At 37.7% G+C, this 25,954-nt stretch overlaps 1 protein-coding gene across 1 annotated transcript in view; it reads left to right on the top strand.

Annotated features, from left to right (window-relative positions):
* The first annotated feature begins 3,643 nt into the window (after window positions 1–3,643).
* The window catches only part of CDK6 (cyclin dependent kinase 6), a 170,859-nt gene continuing 148,548 nt past the window's right edge, over window positions 3,644–25,954 (top strand). The window contains exon 1 of the mRNA XM_071735236.1: window positions 3,644–3,715. The gene's annotated coding sequence lies outside the window, so the exon portion shown is untranslated. The remainder of the gene's footprint in view (window positions 3,716–25,954) is intronic.

Here is a 25,954-nt window from a genome sequence, read left to right as displayed (position 1 = left end):
CAAGTCTCTTTTCATACCTCTTTACAAGTTCTGCACTATTACATGAGGAAGGTTACACGGCAGAAGAACTGACCAGAAGCATTGGATGTGTCAGCTCCACTTTATGTATCCAATGCTCATTTTACAGTAGTTTTGTGCTTGCAAGTGCTTAGGAAATGAAAGTGAATAATCCTTGCCTTTCATATGTGTTCCTGTACATTTACTTGAAGGGTTCCTAAGAAATAACTCCACAGAATCTAACAATACCTTTAGAAAGTCTTCTGGCTGCTCAGGAGTCCTTAAAAAAATCCTTTCCTGGGTGACCTACATTGGGTGATGCTGCTCTGGCAGGGGGGATGGGCTCAATGGTGTTTTGAGATCCCTTCCACCCCCTAACAGTCTGTGATTCTGTGATTAAGTTATCCTTGGATGAATAGGTATATTTCCTACTAAAATTTCTAATGACTTGGAAAAAATAAGCCAAATGTCAGCTGGATCTCCTGCATTACTAATTCCCAGCCATTTTTGAACTGGTAGTCAGGATCAGGGAGGCCTCTGCTGTAAGGAACACCAGAACCAGAGCAGAACCAACCTCAGAATTAGGCAGCAGCTTATTTGGACATAGGAGATGTACTTGCAGCTTTTGTATAATACACCAGACAAACAGCCTGCAACTGCTATTGAATAGAGAAAAACAACCCAACTTCTCTTTTAAAAAAAAATTGACTCTTCAGAGAGGTTTCTGAACTTGGTGCATTTTCTGATGGTCTTTTGTTGCCATTTCAAAAGAAATACCTAGTAAACTATTAACATAAATAGACAACGAGTGCAGTTAGTCTGAATTAAACCAAACAGTTCCATATATGAAGATAGCAATAGGACCCAATGCATCTTCTCTTCCCAGCCTTCTCACATAAACTCTTTATATATAATTCTGAATTTTTTAAATCACAGTCTTTGCTAATTTTGAATACCACAGTTCTTCTGCAGTGTTTTAGCTTCAACCCTGCTGAAACACTACTGGCATGATAGGATGAGAGCTGCTTTGGTTAATGTACAGGTGAGGAATTCTGTCTTTTCTGAGGCCTTTTAAATACACATGGTAAATTGCATATCTGTGCTACACAGTGTAATGTCACCCAAGAATAAGGAATAAAGAGATCACATGGTTGGGAGGTACATAATCCAACAATAGGAACTAGACTGCAGAGTCCTCCCCTCTGCTTTAATTCCAGAAGACACACATGAATAAAAATTGCCATGGACTGTGCTTGGAGCCTGCTCTGTGGCAGGTAACATCATACAGTCTCAGAGGGTCATCATCAATGAACCTAAATGAAGAAAGCAGTATATAACAAAGAGTCTTTTGAGATGCTCTGAGAAGGCAGTGTGAATTATAACTTCAGGTTCTTGCAGGAGAGAACTTCATTGTCTCCACTAGACTAACAGTTTTCCAGGTTTAAAATACCACTGTGTGACTGTATCTCAGGAGTTAGAATGATTGTGAAGTTGCTCAGGAAAGTTAAAATAATGCCTTTGCTTTTGTTGTATAGCTCAGGGTTTTATGTAGACCTGTGTGCTAGAACTAAAAAAGCTTGTATTCATCTAGCAATTAGTAAGATTGAAGGTATATTATTACTCTTTCAGCCCTTATCATGTGATACATTTAGTTTCATGTCAGACCTTCAAAACCAGTGACAACAAAGCTTGTCATAATTAGAGCAAATACCAGTCATGTCTGGCTAAACACCTCTTCATTTCAAAAGTAAGACCATGTTTAAAGCACAGAGATCCAGTGTTGCAAGTTATTCCTGTCCTAGTTCTATGTAGAAAACATATCTTGTTCTAAAACCTGGCAACTGCATTTAGCAGAGCTTGCAAGACAAGTGCTGAAGGATATCCAGCATTTAGTCAATGTAGAGAAGCTTAAATACATTTAAATTGAAAGTATGGAATTATTTTTTGTCTGTGTGTGGTTTTGTCAGCTTTGCAAAAGTGGCTACTGCTTCAAAATTCACACTGGTAAATTTGCTACTCAGCTCCATAAAGAAACCACAGCATGATGTAACACTGCATGACTTGACTGGGAGCTGAACACAATGGACTGGTTGCTAAATGCCAGTTCAATAAATGTGAGAAGAGGGCACAAACCAGGAGGCCAGCTACAGATATTTGTCTTGAAATGTTTGATGCTTTTGCTTTATGTTTCTTTAACAAATATGAAGTTACCTTAGGACAAAACATTTTCAGGAAGAATAACCTGGAACTAGTGAGAGAGAAGGGAAATTCAGAAGGCATCTTTTTAAGCTAAACATCAGACAACTGACATAGTGACAAGACCCAAAGACCTCACAGTCACACCTACACTAACTCTTACATCTGTCAAGGTTCTCAGGCTACTGAGATGAAAAATGTGACAGTAAGTGTTCTACTTGCAAAAAAAAAAAAAATGAAATAAGGGTGAGAGAAGTCTCTATCTAGTGCCTCTCTTTCTAGGGTACTTCTTGCTGTTCTTAGAGAATGAATCAAAGAGGTCTATCCCCCTGCCTGTGCTGAGGAAATTTTTATTAACACTGAAAGAGTGAGAAGAGAGTTTCAAAAACTTTAAGTCTGAGGGAATGGGAAGAGCTGACTTCAGTCTCATGGGATTTTTTAGATAGCCTCTGTATCTGTCACCACAGATTATGTGGTTTAGGAACCTGATCAGAGCAAACTGTCACTTCCCTTCTACCAACGTGGTGATGTCTTTTGCCTGAAGAGGGAGGTCTAGGTCTGGTCCCTGTCTATGCCTTGTCCTAATACAGATTTTGTGAGCAATTACATCATGAACACAAACTGAAGAACATAGAAGTGCTCTAAGAACCTCTGCTGGATATAGCCATAGTACAAGTTTTGTCTTAGAGAATTTCACTGGAAACACAAAGGTTTGGTTTTGGTTTTTGGTTTTGTTTTTGTTTTTTAATGTCCCAGAGCATGCAATTTAGGCAAATGTTCATTTAATATTAACCAAACTAAAAATTCATCCAAACTAGTTGTCAAGCATGATTTTTTTCATCACATGAGATATCCTAGATAGAAGGAATTTCCTTCCAAAGGTTGTCACTCCTGTCCAGGGAGTCAAAGGTGCTTTGATAGCCAAAATTATGTTAAATAAACCTACCCATGACAGTTGAGATATTGGCGAGTGAATCCAATAGAAAGATTGGTGAAAACAGATAAAGTCAGCAGGGCTGCTGAAATTTAACCATCTGGCCTAAGTTTTCATGGTTAATTTTAAGAGCAAGGCTGTTCAGCATCTCGCAAAACCATTACTTGTTTTACACCTAAATCATACGTAAAACTGTAAGTACATAAATATTTATGTGCTGAAGAAAGATCAGGTCATAAAGACTTACAAGAAGTGCTGGAGCCCAGCTGTCAAAAACTCCTGCTGAGCTAACCATCTGTCTATAATCACATATCTATCCATTTTCTGTCTGTAATTACACGTCTGTCAATGGTCCCCTCATCCCGAAAGCAGACTTCAAAGACTTCAGGTTTTCCCCTGCATAATCTGGTCTTCTGTTTGCTTCCTCCTTCTCCCGTCTTCCCCTCCCCATGTAACTCTGGGTACTTTGATTAGTTCTGCTTTTTATTTCTTATTTTGGATTATTACACTGACAACATAGAAATGGAGAATCTGTATTTACACTGAGGAAAGAAGAGTCTTCTGAGGATGCCAAGACAGTATTTATTGGTAAGGTGACATTTTCATGGCTCAAATTGGACTTGCCTTCTGCTTACAAAAGTACTGCTAAGAAACCAATTGGCTGTATATGAAAAGACAGTATTTTAAGCAGTTTTCTAGGATCCTGTTACATTTTATTATTGCTTTATGAATCCTCAGATTCACTAAGACAGAAATGTAAAGGTAGCAAATTAGTGCTACATAAAGGTGATCCAGGCTGTGAACAGTTGTTAGTTATTCACATAATAATAATTCCAGTGCTGACAGGAGGTTATGCCTTATCTGATTAGAATTAAGGGAAAGTGTGGACAGCAATCAAATAAAATCAAACATATGTTGATTTATTGTTACTTAAAATATACACTGTGTGGAGACAGGATCTTCCAGAGCCTTTTTCTTTTCCACCTGGTAATCTTTACCTCACTCAGTCAGGGTAGGGTGCATGTCTCTCCAGTACATCATTAATACAGATGCCAGAAAAAAAGCTGAGCTTGAAGCATCTACCACATTTTCTCAGTCTCTTACCAGTAGTAAGGTAGCAAGCTCAGGGCTGTTTTATGTCTCCCATAAGACTCCTGATGGTTTGTCCACTGTCTCCAGGGTTTTTAAAAGAAACTGAGGTAAACTCTGTTTCCTAATGATTTGTGTTGGATTCATCCTGAGAAATCCCAGTTCTGTGCCTGCCACTTGGATTGTGAGCAGTGCCAGAATTTCTCTAATCTAGATCCACACCCTTCATTAGCTCCAGTCCTCATTTTTTAATGACTTTTATTAGCCCATGCATGAAATTGCTGCAAACATTATTCTGTCTTCTTCAATATCTTCAGCTTGGGTTCCTCCTTCTTTTTAGGGCCTCCTAACATTTCTAAGCGACACTTCAACATTTCTAAAAGACGTTCTGAGAACCCAAAGAACTGAGAAATAAGGAAAAAATACTGACATCTAATTCATTGTAGAAGAGCATCTAGCCTCTAGCAGTAAAGCATAAGAAGCCAAGTAAAACCTAGAATGGCAGAGTGTTTTGTTTAGAATAAAATGCTGGAGTAAGTACAGATCAGAACTTTAACATGTGGTAATATGCTGAAAAGCAATCCTGTTAAAAGGATTCATTCACCCCTGTAATTGTGCAGCTCTTCAGTCCTCCTTAGGAAAGATGGAATATAAGGTTATGTTGTGTACAACTGAAAAGATTCCTGTCCTTCTACTCATTTATTCTAGGAAGAGAAATAGGAGAGAAGACATTTATTCCATTCTTTACTTAGAGCTCCTCTTCAGCAATTTGAGGGAAGTGCACATGCTTGTTCCAAATTAATTCTACTTTTACTCAACTGATGTGTTAAAATGAAGCTTTTTAGAACCAGGCACTGAAAAGTCAGTCTGGGAACTGAAAATCTTGTAGCCTCATGTAGAAGGAACACCATCTTCCACAGCTGAATAACAATTTTGTTGGTTCATGATGAAGCTACAAAATTACATTCATGTATTAAAAAGTTGGTAAAAACACTTGGTATGAGTCGCAGCACATCTATAGCAGAAACGACTGGTTCCTGCTATACCTGCTAAACCTTCCCCTCCTATAGGACTTGAGGATTATGGAATAATATTACAGAAAGTGATAGCTATGAGTAATATCTCAGCTATGAAAGAATATATACTTTTAAGAAGCCAGTGGATCATATCCTGACAATCCTGTGTCTTAAACCTCTCAGAGGGTGGGATTCTCTGGCATAAATATTGATGTAGATTAAAAAAACATCATTTTGTATGGGTGCATGGTCATGAATTACCAAATGACAAAACTGCTGTCACTACTCACAGAACAGGGGACATTAATAGCCCCATTTTCTAAGTTTTTTTTTTAATTAGAAGGATAATACATTGAGTACATTTGCCAAAGTGGACAGGATTCATCACATTTACATTTAGTCATGCAAAAGTTATGTGATGTTTTCTTTACAGTGAGTGGAAGGAGGGAAGACCCCTAAGACAGTTGTTTAAGATAGATTAGCTAAACCACTTCCTGGAGTTACCCATGTTTTTGCATTGACTGTAGATTTAGGTGCCTGACTGGTACAGCTCTGAAATGGCTGGAGTTAGGCATGATAAATTGAATCAGTGAGAGGTCAGATTCATTGCTGCTGCTCAGCAAGAGGAAACTCACCTAATTTTTTGCAGTTTTATCTTATGATGATTAGCTGTTTTGACCCCACTCTATCTACCCAGAAGAAAACCAAACAGATAAAACCCGCAAAAGCACCTTTGTAGCTGTATGAATAAAGAGGTATTCAGAATGTAAAGGGCTCTGCACAAATACTCCTTGCAGTATTCACTCAGCTCTGCTGATGTCTATGTATACCTATACTGACTACATGAGTCAGTAAATTTTTCCATGTGATGTTGTTAACATCCCTCAAGCCTGAATGGCAGGGGTAGCTCTGAGGAGTAAACACAGATCAATTTCCATGTCTGTTTTTTTGCGTTTTGACACAGAAAGAACTGCCAGAAAAATATGGGGTAGTTCTGGTTTTTGTGATGTGGACACTTGAACTGACACATGTATTTCATTTTGCTGCTTTGTGCTCATTAGCTACCAATAACTTTCCATCAGTGTTGCCCTGTTCTACACTCAAAACTGCAAGCTGGAGGAGAAAGTCCATAGTCCTTCACTGATCCTTGGAGCAATTCTACTTCCAGTCAATAGACATTCACCATAGAAAAAAACTGATCTGTGGAAAGAATTGATCTTACTACAAAGAAACTGAAAAACTACATGTCCTTATTTGCAAAAAGTGTGTGTTTTCACTTACTTGCATAAATATCACTTTGGCTTTAAATCAAATAGCCAAACTTTGTCTAGGCATCCATCTGTATTTTTGTCACAAATTAATGGAAAATGCAAACCGCATAAAAACAAGACACTGACATTTTTAGTCTGCTTTTTCAGATTAACTAAAAGAAAGGTTGGACATTAGAAAGAATTTCTTTACTGAGAGGGTGATCAGACACTGGAATGGGCTGCCCCAGGAAGTGGTGGATTCTCCATCCCTGGAGATATTTAAAAAGAGACTGGATGTGGCACTCAGTGCCATGGTCTGGTAACTGCAGCAGTAGTGGATCAAGGGTTGGAATTGATGATCTCTGAGGTCCCTTCCAACCCAGCCAATTCTATGATTCTGTGATTCTATGATCCAAAAGGTTTGGGGTTTTTTCCTCTTACATTATACACTGTAGTTCAGTTTAGGTTGGTGGAGAAACTATTGTTTTCCAAAAGAGTGAAGAAAAATAATCAAGGCCTAAAAATCATGATATTTGTATTAATTGGACACTCTATTAAAACAGGGTTTTTCTCCAAATCTTTATGGTCCCAGATCTACTTCACATTCCTTTCTTTCTCTCACCATGGAAAGATCTCAAAGGTTTTAAAGGAGTTAGTTCAAATTCTCTGTGTTAGAACCACTGGGTGAAGTAAAATGAGCCCTTCTGGAGTGCTTTGTGAGCTATGCTCTTATTGGAGCAGCTGATTTAATATCTGCAGCTGCTGCTAACAAACAGACCTGCTCTCCTTTGTAACTTCATTCTACTGTATGTCAAATCTCAACTGCAAATATTTTATTTTCTTTTTTAATAACCAATTGCAATCTGATATACCTGAACAGCAGCATTTTATTGCCACTTTATCAGCCAGGGTTACTTTGAAGGGATACTGGTAACCAAGAAAATTTGCCAGATCAAAATGGTTATAATTGTTCATTTATTTAATCAAGTACTAAAACAATACATGTAATTGTATTGCCAGTGATATGTCATTAACAAAACATTTTGTTGATATGCACTTCTTTCTGCCTTATTAATGGTTCTTTTCCATCTCAGACTAGCAATAAGCCATACAAGCAAATCTTGCCTATTTGAGGTACTAAACATAGTAAATCTACTTGACAGATACATCTTCCTTGCTTTTATGTATTTTTCATTGACAGCTTTTTCCAGCTTAAGTCTCTCAGAGTCATCATACTGCAGGTAGGTCGTTGTGGGCTTTTGCAAAATGTTCCAGGCAGCAATGGACCTTGTGCTTTCACTTCCCTCTGTGATTTGACTGTCATACTGCAGGGTTTCTGTTTTAAACATAGCAAGGGCAGAAGCATGTTTGTTTCTCTAAAATTTTGAACCATTGGGATTTTTGAAAGAAAAATCCATCTACCCTGTGTGCACTCAGAAACCTTCAAAGCACAGTCCAGGCAGCTGTGTAGGTTGCTTCTCTGCATTTTCAAGTCACATTTCCCAGCATTTCAGAGAGGAGAGGAGGAGCTCATCACAATATAAATGAAATATGTATTTTTTAATACTCCTGTCACTGAAAAGTGCCAACAATAACTGAAGGATTTAGAGAGAAGAAAGCCAGGTCTTTGTCCAGAGCAGCCAGCAATCTGAAGTAGGTGTTTGTATATGCTGGGGATTACAAGCAAGTGAAGTAAGCAAACACTGAATTACCAAAAGAAGGAGAATTAAATAGCATAGCTCATTAATTCTGCAGTCTTTACTTTGTTACAGTTCACTATTAATTTTCTCCTGTTGGTTATGTAGGCTGGTGTGTGGGAGACCTCTGCTAGGGCTATGTTTTGAAGAAGGTTTAAGTGTGGAGAATTACTGGTAGCTCAGGGCTTTAATGACCTAGAGAATGACATTCACATCATGAGTGTCTAGAACTCTCTTCAGCGTTGGGGAAATGGGAAGAACTGGTTCACTGTTGAGATTCATTCTGAAAGTTCATTCTGTGTGTTCAATTGTGCGTGTTCATGACTATCCAAAATCTGCACGATTTCAAACCCACTGCTTTTGAGTGGTGCTCATTGCTGAATTTTGAAGTCTGTACAAAGACAACAGAGTAGGCTGTCAATTCTTATTATGATTCATGTCATTCTAACTGATTAATTCAGCGAAACATGGCATAATCAGAGCAGGCTAGACATATGTCAGCAAAACAACATTTGTGAAAAACACAGGACAGCCCCAGCTTTACCCTGGCTCAGGGGTTTTGTTTTTGAAGGGGGCTGAGAGAGCTTTCCCGCCTTCCTTATTTTCCTGGTTCTGTTTCACCAAAATAGGAAGCAAATCAGTCTCTCTCCAGCGTGATGGCTTTAATGAAAAATAAGAATTTCTTGTATATAACAAATTTGATTTTATCTGTCTCAATCTTCCTCTCAAGACAGGTACAAGGCATTCCTTTTCTTAAAGCTAACTTTGAACAGGGACAAAAGCAAAGAGGCCTCAGCAGCCTGCTAAACTCCTTTCCCACATTCTTCTTTCCTTCCTATCTACAGCTTACACAGGGTGATATCAAAGGTGACAGCTACTGGAATTTTGCAACTAAGTGTTTCTAACATAGGACCATCTCTTTCATTTCCAAGGTTGAAAAAGAACTTTTTTTTTCAGATTTCTTTCCATGCAAGGGAAAATATTGTTTTAAACACAAAAGTTTTATAATGAGTGTTCTCTTTGCTTCTGCCTATGGTAGACTACCATCACAATTAAACACATGGTTTGAGCACTTGTTTCCTATGGGTAAAGTGTAGACTTTACTGATAAGAAAAGTATCTTGTCATCAGGAATTACTCTGGATCTTTCCTTTACCACTTTAGATGTATTTTTTGACTTTTCAAAAAGGAATAAGGTTGGAATGTTAATAGTAATTTTAAGCATTTAGAAAAAAAGAAGAAACAAGAAGAGAAATCTGTGACTAATTGAGCAAGAATGTGTTTGAGGCTATTTGTAGTAGAGTAAAAGCAGGATTCCAAATGAAGTCTCAGTCAAATAACAACATGAAACCTCATACATGTTATTTTTGATAGAACAAATGAGAAAAGTGGGCAGGTTTTTTGTTCCATATCTTCATTTGTTGAATGACTCTCAAAAAAAGAACTATCTTGGAGAAAGATAAAAAATCATAAATGTTAAAAGTATCAAGTGGCTATGAAATTAGCATAAGAATTTAGAGTATGAATTCCTTTCAAAGTCTCAGCTAAAGCTTCTTGCCATGATATTTTGAAAGACTGGAACCTAAGAACTGGCAAGCTGTTTGAAGACTAAAATACTTATTAATATTATGGCAAGAAGTCTTTCTGTGATTCTGATGACCAGCCTCTCACCTCACCTAGGCTGAAACAAGTTTATCTATTAAATCTTGCCCTTGTCACTTCCTAAAATGTGCACAGTAATGTATGCAGAGGAACAGCAGAAGGGGAGAGAAAAGGAAGAGGGGCATCGTATCATAAAGGACCCAAGAAAAATACTTGTTGACCTCAGGCTGGGTTATCAAACAAATCTCTCAAGGTAAAAGAATCCCACCGTCTAATGCTGTAGTGCATTCAGCCTGCCAAAGATGCTTGAAGAATTGTGAAAGGAAAGTTCTCTCACTTCTAAGGCAACAAGAACAGCAGCTTCCACTCATGAGAATGGAAGACACTGGCCCAGGGCCTAATATCCCCTGAAGGTTAGGATATACAGGGCTGAGCTCTATCTCTTCCAAAGGCCTCTCAGCAGACAGGGACAAGGGCACTGATGAAGAACTCTCTTCTTAACATTAGCCATGTGGATGGACATTTCTGTAAGATACTAGGCACATATTCAAAATATCCAACTTTTGACATAACTGAAATAACTGAACTACAACTTAATTACCCTTGTTTAATCTTGGTTCTAACTTCTGGACAAAGTTCTGCTCATCTAAGATCTAAATTGCCCTCTAAAGATTCCTAGGTCTTTCTGGGACAGGAAGTTTAGCCTGGTCTCTTACCTTAAGTCTAAGGTTGGATCCCAAAAGTCCAGTCCAGAACCCACAGACATTCACTTTTCCTCATGGAAAATGATCCAGAAATTGGCCGTCATTGGCTACTTTACTCTACATTAAGAGCTATAGAAACAATGTTGGTTCTCTTTTTCCTTTCCTTATGTTTTCCTTCTTTTAATCTGAGCTTTAAAATGTTACATTTTTAAATTAGTTTTTAAAAGGTCTCTTATTTATAGTGCTTGCTTTTTAAGTCAGAACTTCAAAACTTCTGACAGCCATTTGTCCTTTGTATACCACAGACAGCAGACAAACTGTGCTGTGCAGTATTTAACATATTTTGTGCTCTTCAGGTATGAAGCACTGCAATGAATTCTGAGCAGTTCCTGCTTACCTTTCTGGTATGTTAACTGAAGCCGTGCTTTATTTCTTTTGGAGTTTTGTTTCAGCAGGTGTATGTTCCCTATTTGAGCAAAGAATGTTTTTCCAATCATTTTTATGATTCCTTCTTTGAAGGTGACTTCCTGGAGATAGAACCTATTGCAAAGAATGATTCACGGGGTCCTTGACAGTCACTAACAATTGAAGTTACTGATAGAAAACTGATGTGGTCAGAAGATGAAAGAGCTATTTCTTCATTTTCCTGGAATCTCCAGGTCTTTTGCTTTTATTGAGCCCCTGTATTCCTTGTATTCCTGCTTACATCTCAGAATTACAACTCTGAGGTCAGTTTGTTGCTTTTTAAAATAAGATAGTATCATTTAAGCAAAAAATTACCTCTGAGTAACATTTTCAAAAGCAAGTCAGTCACTTTGGAGCCTAAAAGAAAGGATGTCAAAGGCTCAAGAGACATACGGGATATTCCTATTAAATTTCAGGTACCTAACTAACATTAGTCCTTTCTTAATAGTGCAAGGGGGAAAGGCAAAACTCCACAGGGACATTATGTTTGTATATTCACCTACACAGTGTTCCCTGTTCATGGATGCAATTATTTTCAGTTTAAACTTCCTAAGGGAAGTGAACTAGGTGAACTTACACTTTAGCTACCCAGAATCTAGACTTTCCCAAATAAATCTCACAGTGACCTCTGCTTTTAAAATTTAGGGAAACAATTTAGGAAGTTATTTAGACTGAATTCAATATTGGAGTTTAACAAATTTTAAAACCTACAAAACCAAATTTTAATTCTACACCTTAGCCCGTCTTTAGAAGTATTTGTCTTTTAACATTTAATTTCAGGGAGAGTTTGTAATCTCTGATCTTGGTCAGATTTTGAGATATGGATAATTTAGCTTAGTGAAAAAATAATTGCAGTGTTTAAACTCTAGTCTGTTAGGTTTTAGTAGGTTTTTAAGCCTAGCAGTTGAACATCATAGATGAAAAAAATCCACATATTTCAAATACAGGTCTTAACTAATTTCACACCTTACAGTATCTGGAAAGCAGCTCTTGAGCCTTCCCCCTGAGGTGCTGGGAATTGCGGCAATAGATTTATCTCACCATCCATGAAACCAGGAAAAATAAAAAACTAAGTTACAGAGCATGGCAGTGAATGTAATAAAGGGAAGAAGGGATTGATTTATGAGGGAAAAAAATTTTAATAAATAGAGCAGGAAGGAAGAACTTCATGTAAACCAAAATGGAGTCAAGCTGCTGACACTAAGAATAGAAAAGTTCAAATGGAATTTTTTTTTAAGTTTGAAGGAAAGCTGGCAGGTGAAGATTTTGGAATGCTGCATCTGCCAAATAAGAAGTTATAAAATGCTGTATCCTTGACTAAAAGATAGAATAGAAGTTGATACAACTAAAAAAGGAAACAAGGAAGATCAGGTACAAGTTTTGTTTAAGCAGAGGATGTAAAAACAGACAAGTGGGCTGACAAGAAACTTATATGGATTTCAACATATATGCTTCTTTGAAATCTAAAAATATCTGGGTGAACTGGAGTACTAGATTATAAATGAAGACACTAAAATTGGTGGTAGTAGACAGAAATTGGTGAAAGTGATGAGGCAATGAAATACTGAGTGTAACATCAGGGCTATCCCACCAGTCATCCAGCTCAGAGAGTGACGATGACTGTGACATGCCAAGGGAGACAGTGGGGCAAAAACCACAGTAATAACTAGAGAGTTCATTTATGGACATGTAGACTGAGTAAAGATCTCAGAAGGTTGCAGTGCAGAGTCTGAATGGTTTTTTACCCTCCTAGATCAACTAGTTAGCAATTCATAAAAGAAAAGGCAGCTCTTGATGTATTGCTGAGCTGTGCAAAGAAAACGAGTGAAGAATCCACCGGGTAGGAGGGGTAACAACGTTCTTTAGTTAAGGATGCTTCTTACAGCAAGAGTCAAAACATGTTAACCTCTTCAGTATCATTTAATTTCATTAAATTGAGAGCACTTTTAAATATAAAGTTAAAACCATAATCTAAAATGCTTGCACATGCCATGCACATTGTTTTCAATCCCAAGAGACTTTTAAAAACCCAACAGACTCTCCCCCCAAAATCATGTTTAAACTCTAGAGGAGAATTTCATAACTTTAAAGAGAGTGGTTTTCCCTTAAAAAGCAGAAGTTGTGTTTTGGTAAAGAAAGTCTTAGAAAATATAACATTTAGGCAGTTAACTGTAAATCCATAATAAAACAGGACAGGTAATAGTCTGGTAATATCCCTGTTCTGTGGAATTAGTTTAGCAGATAATAATGGCTAATAAAAACTTTTTCAAACATACCAGAAGCAGACTGTCAAAGAACACTGTCAAAGACTGTCAGACTCTGCCAAATAGGTGATTAGAATTTAAAAGAAGAACTGCAGAATGATACAGTCATGGCAAAATTGCTAAATGAGTTATTGTATTGATATTCATCACAAAGAGCCTTAGGGAGAATCCACACAGCCTTTCTTCAGAAGAGCTTGAGGGACTGTATCAAATTGACGTGTCAGCAGAAGAGGTTTCAAACAAATCTATCCAATAAACAGGAACAAATCACCAGAACCAGATGTTCTAAAGGAACTCAGATTTGAAGTTGCTGAACTGGCAGATTTGATGTGCTATTTAGCCATGTCATCACTTAAGTTCCACTAATACCAAACTAAATTAAAGGAACTAAAGCTGGCCAATATACTGCAATTTTTAAAGGGGTTTTAGTAAAGATTCTAACACCTCTTTCTTCTTTACCAGAAAAGGGGTATAAAAATATAAAATCGTTGTGTTGAATTATATTAGAAGAGATTAGAAGAGGCTTTAACACAACTTTTGTGGGAAAATCCCACCTCTCCAGGCCATTGAAGATTTCTGCAGGACTCCATGTTAGAAAAGAATTGGTGGTTGACGTGGCTTCAGTGGATTTCCAAATATTTTTTGACAATGCTCCTAGAAGGAAATTTTTACGAATGTCATTGGAAGAAGGTCATGAATCAAAAAGTAGTTAGCAATCAGGGGACAGAAGTTTGAGTGAACATTCAGTCTTTACTACATCCAGAGCCTCTAGAGAGTTATATTACTAAGAGGAACAAAGAAGGCTGTCATGATACCACTAGATAAAGTAACTGCACTAAAAATCACACTGTAAAGAGAAAACTTGAGTCCCTTTTGGTTAGTTCCCTGAAAGCATTGGTTCCACGCCTAAGATTGATCAAAAAAAGAAAATACATGCTGGTAAATAAAGCAATAATAAGTGGGGAAACAATTATGCTAATATATGATGAGTTTGTGGACAAAAAACTGAGTATTATTATCCTTCTGGAAAGCCTTTTCTAAACTTTTATGAAAGAACTAGAAGAGGCACAGGGATACAACACTGAAAATCAGAGGTAGAGAAAGGCATCTAAACATGGAGAGATTGCACACATTTGGGCTTTTAGATCTAGTAAAGAATGATTTATGGAGGACAGAGTAGGAGGGTAGTGAAAGGAAAGGACTGACATGCTCATTTACACCTATGTCAAAAATAAGAAATCACCAGACAGCAGATCTAAAACAAACAAGAGGAACTCAAAGGACATAATTTCATCAGACATCTCAATGTCCAAGAGCATTTTAAATACCAAGCCTGAGTGTCTTCAACTAGCCTTAGCAGAAAATCTGTGATGAAAAGACATCATGTGGCTGAAAAATTCTCCAAAGCACAGATTTCCAAAAGCAACAGTCCCATGAACCGTATCTACCCGTAGTCACCCATTGTTCTCTTATTTTCCATTGTCATTTAGCTTTGGTCATGGGTTTAGTGAGACCATTGATTAACCCAATGTCCTGATGTTTTTTCTGAGGGATCTCCACACACTAGGGCTGAGTTATATATTCTTCATTGCCTTGCATCTTTCAGGCAAAACTTGCTCACTAGTGACATTCTATGCAGCCTATAAATCCACAAGTGGGTTTATAGATTGTCTTGGTGAAGGAATTACACTATTAGATTTTTCTTTTAAATTCATTGAAGCCAGGGCTGCTTTCTGCTTCTTTCTGCTTCTTTCCTGTAGGGACCCTAATCCTGAAAAACAAGAAGGCATCAATGTAACTCCTCAAGGTACAGAGAGATGTCTCTGCTCCTCCTGCTTCCAAATGATGGTCCAGTTAGGAGTTCTGTTTCCCAGGCCTTAGCTCAGAGCTGGCTGTCATCCTGTGCCGTGGCAGTACTGCTTGGTGACTCCAAATGTTGCTGAAGATGCAGAAGTACATAGACTCAAACCTAAAATCAGACCCTGCTGAGCATTTTGTATATCAAACATGAGCTTTTCTTCTTTTAACCCATCTACTCTGCCTCCAAGGCAGCATATTATTCTGTTTTACTTTTGGCCTTCTTTCACTGGCTGACCTCCCCCTAATTAAGCCAACTCACTGGAGGGCCAGCATCTTACAGCTTCTAAGACATGCACAGCCAGAAAGCCATGTGTCTTTTCTGCTTGATCTGATCTTACAGTGAGAAGAAAAAGATTACAAATGTCTCTCCCAAGAGAGAAGGGAGAAAATCCAGCTGCTGGCAGGCACACAGCAGCAGCAGCAGAGCAGGAGCACACTCCCCTTTGCCTTCATCCTGGGCCTCTGAGAGAACACTCAGGGTGGTCCCTGCAGAGCTTGCGTGGACACCAGAGTCCACCCAGCACAAACTCACTGCCACTCCCACAGGACTGACTGCAGACACAGAGCAACAGCACTGGGGTGTTTCATGAATAACTGCTATGTTACATGATGGTGATTTTTTTTATATCTGTGTCAAAAAATATTGGAGAGACACTGTTTAAATAATTGAACTAAGTCATGCAGCACTGAGAACAGCTGAAATTACAGGGCACCAGGTTTCATGTTGGCACTTCTGCCAACATGTGTTGGAGAGAAAGTATTTCTAGCTGTCTTCATACAAGGAAAAATCCAAATATAGACACAATAAATGGGTCACCTTTGATTTGCTTGTTTAGATTGAGGAAGTGGTAATGAATCTAGAAGCCAAAGTACCATTTTTACTCGGTTTTGCCAGTATCATGGTCTGGGCATACCCATATTTGAGTATGGATCCAGACTGATGTTTTCCTGTCAAATATAATTCTGGTACTGTACTTTTAATCAGCTTTTCAAGGGAAGACAAAGAAAAACCCTCTTTTCATGTAGATGTACCTGTTTCAATGAATTATGACTTTGCTCCATTATTTAATCTCTACTCTTACCTTTATCACACCATGGAATAATTCTGATTTGCCTATGTATTTAAAGTACAAAAAACCACAGAGAAATTTACGTACTAATTATGACAAGCACATTCTCCAATACTACTCTAAATACAACAGATAAAGAAAGGATATACCTTTTGCTTGAAATAAGCACCCAATGTTTCAGACCATTTCAAAACTATATTTCTTCTCCAGAAACAACGTGCTTTTGTGCCAGCTCCTAAATAACCATACGTTTCTTTTTATAAACCTTGATGAATATGTGGCCAAGATGCTGTATCTATTGGCTTCTACCTTTGAGCAGAAATGAAAAAAAAAGTGTACACTGGGCAAAATGGAAAAAAAGATCACATGAAGCCCAATGTTGCATTTTGCATTTAATGTGAGGGAAGCCTTGTGTTCATGGTGTTGCTGTTTTCAGTGTTTTTAATCTTAAAGTGGCTGATCAATTTAAGGTAAGTGACAGGCATTTGGCCTAGTTCCCAGGCTCTGCTTTCCTCCAGAAAAAAAAAGGATTCAGTCAAACACACAGACAAGAGGCATCATCGGTGGCTCTCACATTCCAAGCATTTTAGCACAGATTAAGTTGGAATGGTTTTACTGTTTACTGAAATCTCCTAGGTGTTGCATTTTATCCCCCTCTGGCTGTGGTTATCCAGGTTGAGCTTCTCAGGTCAGGACCTTCGTAAGAAAAATGGCTTGCAGAGCCTCGAAGGCAAATACACAGCACAGGTCAAGACTCCTTATTAAAATGCAATTTCAGCAGCTTATTGCAAAATGTAAGTCCCCAGACAACAGGTAATTTAGCAGAGAGCTTTTTTCCTAAAGCTTGCAGCAAGGCAAGAGCTGTTTTACATGCATTCCAGAGGAAAAAGCGAAGATAATCTTCTTAACAAGGACAAAACCTCAGCACTTTGTGTGTCTGGAAATAACCAGCAGATAATTAAGTGTTATTTTTAGCCTTTTTTTCCCCCCCTTTTAGGGGCAATAAAGTATAGGTTTCAGTGTCTCAAAAGAAATTCAGATTTGGGTTTATTATACACTAGTTAATATTTACTAGGTCCTTTTAAGAGCTTGTGTCTTCAAACAAAAACTTCTTATAAATATGAGTTACATGCCTTAAGATACTCACTCATTTTGCAAACAATCAAGGCCAGATTTCTGGAGATATTAGGGTGACAAATTATCCCAGGCTTCCTGGAATTGCAAAGGGCCCTATGTGGGAGAGTCCACACTATTCACACTCATAGGAATTATCAGATGCACGACCATTTCCATAATCAGGATCAGAGGTATGAGTGTGAGGATAAGACAGTTGTTGGCTTTTTTCTTACTGAAACCTTTATAGTTTTGCTCCTCACTTACTCCTCTTTTTTAAAAAAATTCTTTATTTTATGTTATTTTTCCCAGTTAATTATGCATTTGAAATTAAACCGATCACCAGATTGAAATGTCCAGTATTTTTCTGCCCAAAAGGGAGCTGGTGGCTTTGGAAAATTAGGCAGAACCAGAGGGTGAAAAATTGAAAAAATAAGGGGTACACATTTACACATTTTTTTGTATGAGTGAAGACATTTCTCATATATATACTCTAGACAATTTATAAACAGTTTCTCTTGAAAATATCAGTCTTTCCACAGCTTGGGTTTGTTTTAATGACATCTAATAACAAATTTGAAGGTATTCCGTTCCTTGGATGATATATTGAAGAATAATGTATACAAGAGCATGCATGTGCATGTCAGTGATTTGACTGAGCTGAAGTGACCCTGCTGGGTGGCTCTGGAGTCCCAGCCTCACAGAAACATTCTGGGAGGTATCAGAGCATTTCAGCCAGGTGCAAGCACCTTTCCTAAAAGCATCATTACGTAGTCAAAGCCTCAGTTATTGATGCCTTTTCTCCCCAAAAGCAGGGCATAACTTCAACCCTTGGTTAATTAAGCAAGTGGAATTACAAGGGGATACAAGTCTTTAGCTAGGAGGTGATGAAGTGCTGGTGCAGTGTGAGTTTGTGAAGGCTCAGGTAGCCATCCAGAGCTGTGTGCATCCCATGCACACCGAGAGGCAGAGAATGAGTTAAGCAGCCCCTAGGAGGGGCAGGAAGCTGAGCAGCTGGATGCAATTGCAGCTGCTGCTATAAAAAGGCTTTGCCTTAGAGGATAGGGAGTCACACTAGAAGGGAAGGAAATTCTTCTTGTGAACTTAGTTCGATTTTGAAGGGAAGGAAGTGGGTTCCTGATGATCGGAAATTCAGAAATTCAGTCTCTGAATTTCAGATCTTTCAAGTATCTGGCAGGTTGGATAGATTTGTTTGGTCAATGGGTTTTGCTTGAAATAGGGGTTGTCTAGCCAAGGTGTTCCAAAGTTTTTTCTATGCTCCTGATTAGCAGAAAATTGTTGAATACTATAAAAGATAACACACTTATCTGTCTACTGCTGTGCAGAAGCCCAATGCTGACCCTTCTGCCATAGGAGATCATTTTCTTATAGGACTCTGCTTATGATGTCTGTGAAAGAGAAGTAGGTTTAGGCAGAACAGGAAAGGGTATAAGATGCTGACTGGATGAACTTATAGCAACACTCTCCCAGAGCAAGGCTACCCTTGATAGAGGGTTCAGCTGTAAAAGGAAGGAAGCATCTTCCTGGCAGTCCTTGAGGAAATTACTTAACCCTTAAGGGGATGAGAGCATAGGAAAAAGGCTGCTTTATATAGCACAATAAATGCTCTCATGCATATAGAGAAGTTTTAAAAGAGCAGTCTTTAGACTTGACATTGATTTATTCCATATGTTGCTGTCCTCTTCCTCCTCACAGCACTTGTATGAAGTCTTCTGTGAGTGAAAACCTCAGGTGAACACGGTCTAGTAGTATAAACAGATATTTTTTTACCCCAATAAAATATATTATCATGTTAGCAGAAACTACAGGTAGATGCTTTCGTGTCTGTTTTTAAAGTGAAGGTGTGAGCGCAGATCAAAAAAAAAAAAAAAACCAAAAAAACCCCAAAACACTGGCATGGGTAAATGCAAATGGGTAGACTTCTGACCATGATGCCACAGATGAGTTGCTGCAGGTATACCACATGTCACAGAAAATCCTTAGCCATTCTTGCTTTCTTCTGCTGGCTCTACAGGCTGGCTGGTTCTTACTTTCCTTTGGCCAGTCTGTGGAAAACAGAGAGGGTTTTATTAACCAAGATTGCACGCCTCAGGAATGGTTTGTACTTTGCCAAACCAATCATAGCAAAGTGTCACAAGATTAGATTTGTCCTGACAGACTAATCCAGGTTCCTGAGAGACAGAAGGAAAAAAGTAGCCCAAAAGGAGTAGGGCAAATAAGATCCAAAGAGGAACTAGGGCAAATTGTGCTGAGGGGTGCAAAAGAAAGTGCAAGTCTGATATGCATTTGTGTTTGAGATCCTCTGATACCAGTAGAGAGTATAATAGAGTCCAGCACAAACGAGACACTGATGTTTGCCTCTCAGATTTCTTGGGCTGTAAGTGTTCATGTCACACACAGCTTTCCCAGAGGGAGTTTTAGAAGTCTGAGCTCCTTTCTCTTTTGCCATATATTAATCAGCAGATAATTGTACCTCCAAGGTCACATGAAATGGCTGTGGCTGAACCTCCTTGTACAAAGGCACAATATGATGGTAAAGCCAATTCCATCTTTATGGTGTGCAGGGGATGTCCCAGTTTTACTGGCACTATGAATGGCACCTGGCATGGTGGCTGTCATTTAAGTAGATAAAAGCAGCTGACTGGAAGTTTTGGTTCCTTCGTTCTTCGAGCCCAGATCTTCAGATAGGGCTCATTCAAAAGAGTTTTTTGAAGAAGGCTCCTCTGTTTGTTTGCTCAGGGGTTGTCTGCACAAAGCTCTTCTGTGCCTAGAAGACTGTCTGGTGACCTTTGTTCAGTACAAGCATGAAACTGGGATGTCATGGATAGGAAGACATTGCTAATCAGTGAAACTGCTACACAACCCACATGAATACAGTATTTAACCCATATATAAAGTAAAATATGAGTTAATGTATTTTCTTAGTTTTATTGTGTTCAATCAGCTTATTTCTGGGCATACAAAGTTGTTCTAGTTAAACTCGTTGCTGTCCAAATGTCAAGAACATGAGGAAAAATAATTTTGCCCTTAATTCACATCCTACTTTCATCCAAATTAGCATTCATCTGTGGACAACCTTGAGAACCTCTGCCTAATGTTCCTATATTGTGGAATAATTGCACTTAATAAATTACTATTTAGAGAGGAGTGGAAGCTTACACTCTCTTAAAATTATTTATTCTTGTTGGTGGTGTTTTGGGTTTTTTTCACCCAAGCAGGCTATGCTGAGGTATCATGCTGTCTCTTACAGACTGCATCTGAAGTTACAGGCTTGGTGAGTGATATCAACAAAACAAATATTAGGTCAGACAAATGCTTTAATGGATTGCTTGACAGAATAGCAGAATAGCTGCCAGAAGTTTTTCATCTAATTCCCAGTTAGGTAATTTTTTACTATTTATTTCTTACAAGAACATCATGATTAAAGAGGATACTCTCATTTGAATTATGTAGTTCAGTCACTCATTTGAAGAAAGCCAAAAAAAGGGGGATTGTTGATTGCTAATAACTGAAGTAATCCCCCTAGCTGTTGGCGTGACAGGCAGTTTTTTTTTTTACTTAACCCAAAATTTTCTACAAGGAAATCCTATGAAAGTTCTCTTTCTTCTGAGAGCTTGCTAGGAGCAATGCTCTGTGGCCATCTGGATTGCAATCATGTAATCAGAAGGTCATTTAAATCTTTACCAAGCTCCTGTATTATTTCAAATTAGTGTGTGGCACCCCCCCTCAGAGGTAGCCCAGAATATAATGCACTGTGTTTGAAATCTAAACCCATCTATTCATTTCATAACCTAAACCAACATTTTAGCAATTGCCTTTGCTCTCACAAGGTCTCTATGATTGGTCACAAATAATTATATCCATATTTGAATCTATATTTTGGAACATAGGTGCCTCTTACAGGCAGTTTTCCATTAATTTAGTTTTAAGGCTATATATCCTGACATTTTTTCTGCTCCAGGTCACAATGCACACTTTCACAGGAATCCCCAAAGTGTTTGAATAAGATTGGTTTTAGAAACACATGTTGATTTTCTGAGTAAATAATACTTACCCTATTTTTTAAGAAAAGGTATTATATTAGCAGGAGTTTTGTGTGAATAGGAGGAGAGGTTCAAATGCTCACATGCTTGAAAGTAAATTAAATAGGATATTTGTTAATTAACTTCCACACCAAAAAGCTGGGAGAGTAACTGTGAAATTCAGATGTTAGTTTTGCTTTACTGTAACTGGACCACATATTGCATCAACTTTTCCAGACAAAATTTAGCATCCAAAGTCTTAAGACTCATGCACTTAGATAATTCATTCAGTGGATAATTTCCAAGTAAGTTTTTATCTATTAAAAAAAATAATAATGAATTTCCCTAGAGTATTCATAAAACCTTCTGTAGATCCCACCTGTCTGTAGTTCCTGTCTTCATTGTTTTCCTTTTTCCTCTTTCTTTTTTTCTTTTTTTTTTTTCAGCTGAGTTTTTACAGTTTAATAGAAAATCAGGGGGAAGGGAGATAAAAAGAGAGAAAGAATGAGAAAGAGAAAAGTAAAGGAAGGAAAGAAAGAGAGAAAGGGGAAAAAAAAAGGAAAGCATTGTGAAATATTTAAGGTATCTGATAAGACCCATTTTCTCAACAATTATCTTTAATGAGTCTAATTCATCCTTTATTTAGTTCAATAGATATTAGCTAGGAAATTTTCAAGGGATGGAGCTACTACTGAGTGCTATAAAATGACCTTGCTGAAGTTCTTTTACAGACCAGTTTAATAATATCTCATTGCTATTTCTGTTATTACAAACAGAATGTTATCTTTATGGTCACCATTTATCTGTAGAAAATTGCAGATGCAGCTGATGTCATCTGGGTATCTGTCTGAGTGGATGGTAGATGCCTGAATCTAAAAATCAGATAATTACTTCATTCTTTCACTGTACCCATTCCTTTATTCTGCCCTCTTGTAATAATAACACAATTCAGAAAATATTGGTAAATATACTTAATCAAAAAATTAAATCTAAAAAACTAAAAACAGATAATTCATCTTTTTTCCTGCCCTGACATTTTGCAGGTTTGTACAACACACTCAGTAGCCTGATGGTGAACTGAATCATAAATGAAGATGTCAGAATTGTCATGTGCTCATTTTCCTCTAAGTGACATTTTCCTGATCTTTAAAAAATTGATCATCTGTTGTGTAGAGCTGGGATTTATCTAGCTGGTTGATCTTGGTCAAGCAGTCTTGAAAGGAAATGGATGAAAAAGAAAAAAAAAGTAAAAAAAAAAAAAAAAAAAAAAAAAAAAAAAAAAAAAGGCCAAAAAGTTATGAGTAGCATAAAGAAACAAAACCTTTAGTTCCCTAATGTCATTAATGCAGACAGAGAGCTTTAGGAGTGCTGGTTAGATTAAAGACTCCATGCCACCGTCCATGGGAGCATGGGTGCATTTTGTTCAAATCTCCATCTCTTGATGTATCTAAATAAAAAATAGAATTTTTAGGGAAAATTACAGTATTGTCAAAAACAAGGCATTACGTTCAGCACAGGTAGTGTGATGCAGGTACTCTGACACAGGCAGTGAGAGTAAAAAGCTTATGTTATTTACTTTTCATATCTTATCAAATCCTTTTGAAAGATAAAAGATAAAAGATAAAAATAAATGTTATGAGGAGTTGAAATCACAAATGCAAATTCTCAATTGAATTCTTGTACCATTGCTGACCATATGAGAAGTCATAGTTAATCAAGCACCTTATGTCTGATTATGCCTTTGCAAAGGAATACACAGAATTACAATAAAATGCATTTCCATTATTTGTCAGCAACTAATGTTAACCATCATAATTTGGGTGTGAATGAGTATTAAATGCAATACTATCTTACCCCATTGTTACAAGTTGTAATAAAACTTGCCTGTTGTCCAAGACAGAGGCAAAAAACTGGCAAAGATGTGATCAGTTCTGGTAAGGTGTCCTTTGTGTATCAATTTACCTTTACAGTCCTCTAGTACAGAGTGAAAAGATGCATAACAGAGGGCAACTATTCTCAGACACATAGTGAGTTTTAAAGTTGAATATGATTTTAATCCCAAAGAACACAAAACTTTGGGAGGCACCTGACTGAAATATTAAAAGTTTTCAGAGATTCCTCTGAGATAGGATCTAATGTCCTGTGCAACGCTACACCAAAAATATGAAAAATTTGAAGTGCATTTCTGACAAAGAAAACGAAGCAGTGTTATAGCCAGACTGGAATTCAACATTGCAGGAGGTAGTTGCAGGACTGCTACAGTTGGATTTTACAAAAGGTTTGCTCATTAGTTGTTTGTTCATTAACATTTGTAGCTATACAACCCAATCCTCTTATAAGAGTGTACAAACTTCCTATCTCAGGGCTAAGGAAATCAAGACAAAACCTCCCTGTATACGTAGTTTTTGGCAGTGACAAGCAATGCATAGTTGGGAAGGTTCTTAAACTACTAAATTTAGTGATAGCTTGCAAAACAGATACTTTTCTACCTTTAAACCTGCTCTTGAGGCCAGAGCACTTGTGTGAATTGCTGCAGCAGCAGTTCTCAGAGTTCTCCAAGCTGGACACACCGTGAGTCTGACCTGAGTTTTCATACTGTCCCTGAGTTGTAGTACAACTGTTTATGAAACAACAGAGTTCCTAAGAAAGTAAAGTTAGATTTCATAGGAATTTTATAACTTTTTTTCAGAGCTGTTGCAATGCAGAAATAAACAATATATTATTACAACCTGGTTATGTGTTATGACAGACATATTCATCTAGAGCTGATTGCAGCAGTGGAAAATACAGGTTGAAGGGAAGGGTAAAAGATAGGTAGATGTACTGCTTAAACTGAAACTCATTTGAGTCAAGAACACTTTGTTCTCTGTTAATATCAAGCAAATCAGGCAATGCAGAGGGAATCTGCGGTGAAAAGGATCCCTTTCAGTCGATATTTCATGGTTCTCTGCAAGGAGGGGTTCCCTCTTTTCTTTTATTTTAAATCAATGTCTTTTATAGCAGTCATTGTGTCCCTGTTCCCCCCACTGAAACAACAATATGGGTTTCAGTTTATCCCACTGGGAGCCCAGCAGCCTGGAAGTGAGGTGATGGGCTCTTTGTAACTTCTTGGCAATTCCAGTGAGGACAAAAGTTCTCCATCAAGCTAGAAAGATGGATTCAATGAGCAGGGAGGCCAAAACAAGCCAACAAACATCAGCCATTTCAATCCCTCAGCATGATTTTTTGGGCTCTAGTATTACAGAGAAAAAGAGTGGATCTGGTACATGATGTCTGGCAGAAAGAATTCTGACCAGATTTTCAGAGCTGGCTACATACAGCTCCTACAGACTCCTGTGGGAGAGGTAATCACCCAGCATTCCAGAAAACCTGGCCAGCAATTAACTGTAAATATTCCTACAGTATAAGATGCTTTTTAAAATTATTTTTAAGGCACTTTCTAATATACTTTAAGATTTATCAAATCTGTGAAGGAGTTTCTGAGGAAAAAGAACCTGCAAGCTTGATCTTTTAGCTGCCATGTTAAGTGGAAAAAAATGAAGTCTCTAGCTCTTCTGTACATATATGAAGAACTTTGGGAGTGAGGAAGAGTGCCTCACCCAGAACTTAATTTTTCCTCAAGCAACCACCTTTTTTCTGTGTAGGTTTTTTTATGACCAGAGAAACAAAATGTATTGGTACAGCTAAGACAAATACACACCTTTGCTCTGCTGTGGCTCTGGGCCATTCCCTCTTTGATTTGACTAGTGTCTTAGTTATTATTATGTTTTTCAATCAAAATAAATTTCTTTCCAAATTCAAAGAACAGATTTACATCTTCTAGGCTTCAAGATGGTTTGTTATGGTCTACTGAAGTCACTGTGGGAAAAGCCATATTTAAGATACAGAAATATTTCTGTCCCAATGACAGAATGACATTAATGACAACTGAATCAGAGGAGCTGTAGAGGGATATTGGTTTATTAATTTACAGGATCTAATGCATTACAGCTAAGACATTCATCATATCTAACATACAGCATATTGTACATTTTCTAATAACTAAGAGAACACTCCTGTCCTTTTTAAATTGCTTTTAACATGACACATAAAAAATACCAGACTTTTCCTGGGTTATCAGGTTCTGATCTTTTGTAGGGCTAAAATGGGATTTCTCCTATTTACCCAATATTTCATATTTTTATTTTTGTGCGCTGAATTCATCATTCAGTTAACAGAAGTTATAGTATTCCAGTACCAGCAGAAAACTACTAGTCCAGAGCCAGGAGAGGGAGCCTAGAGAGCAAAATATTTTTATTATTTATTTGGTACCAACTTCAAGGCTGGTTTTGGTTTTGGGGTTCTTTTTGGGGTTTTTTTGTTTTGTTTTTGTTATGCTGTATTGTTGGGTTTTTAAAAAATAATTGTTCCACAATAGATCTGCATAGGGGCATAGAAATGGGGAGAATTGGGATTGTCCTCCTCAGGTTTCACTGTTATGCATTGATCCAGCTGCTCTGGATTCCATCAGAGACACACACGATGCCCTGGAGCTGTATTTGTGACTCCAGAGGCACAGATTGTTATTTTGTGTGGTGGGAGCCAATGTTGTCCCTCTAAGAAACAAATATCTTTATACTAAATGTGAAGCTAACTAAAACAGTTTTTCCTGTGTC

This window comes from Heliangelus exortis, chromosome 2, assembly GCF_036169615.1.
Source record: "Heliangelus exortis chromosome 2, bHelExo1.hap1, whole genome shotgun sequence".
In the NCBI taxonomy this organism is placed as follows: domain Eukaryota; kingdom Metazoa; phylum Chordata; class Aves; order Apodiformes; family Trochilidae; genus Heliangelus; species Heliangelus exortis.
The sequence above is the reverse complement of the archived record's forward strand: the minus strand, read 5'-3'. Positions and strand labels throughout refer to the sequence as shown.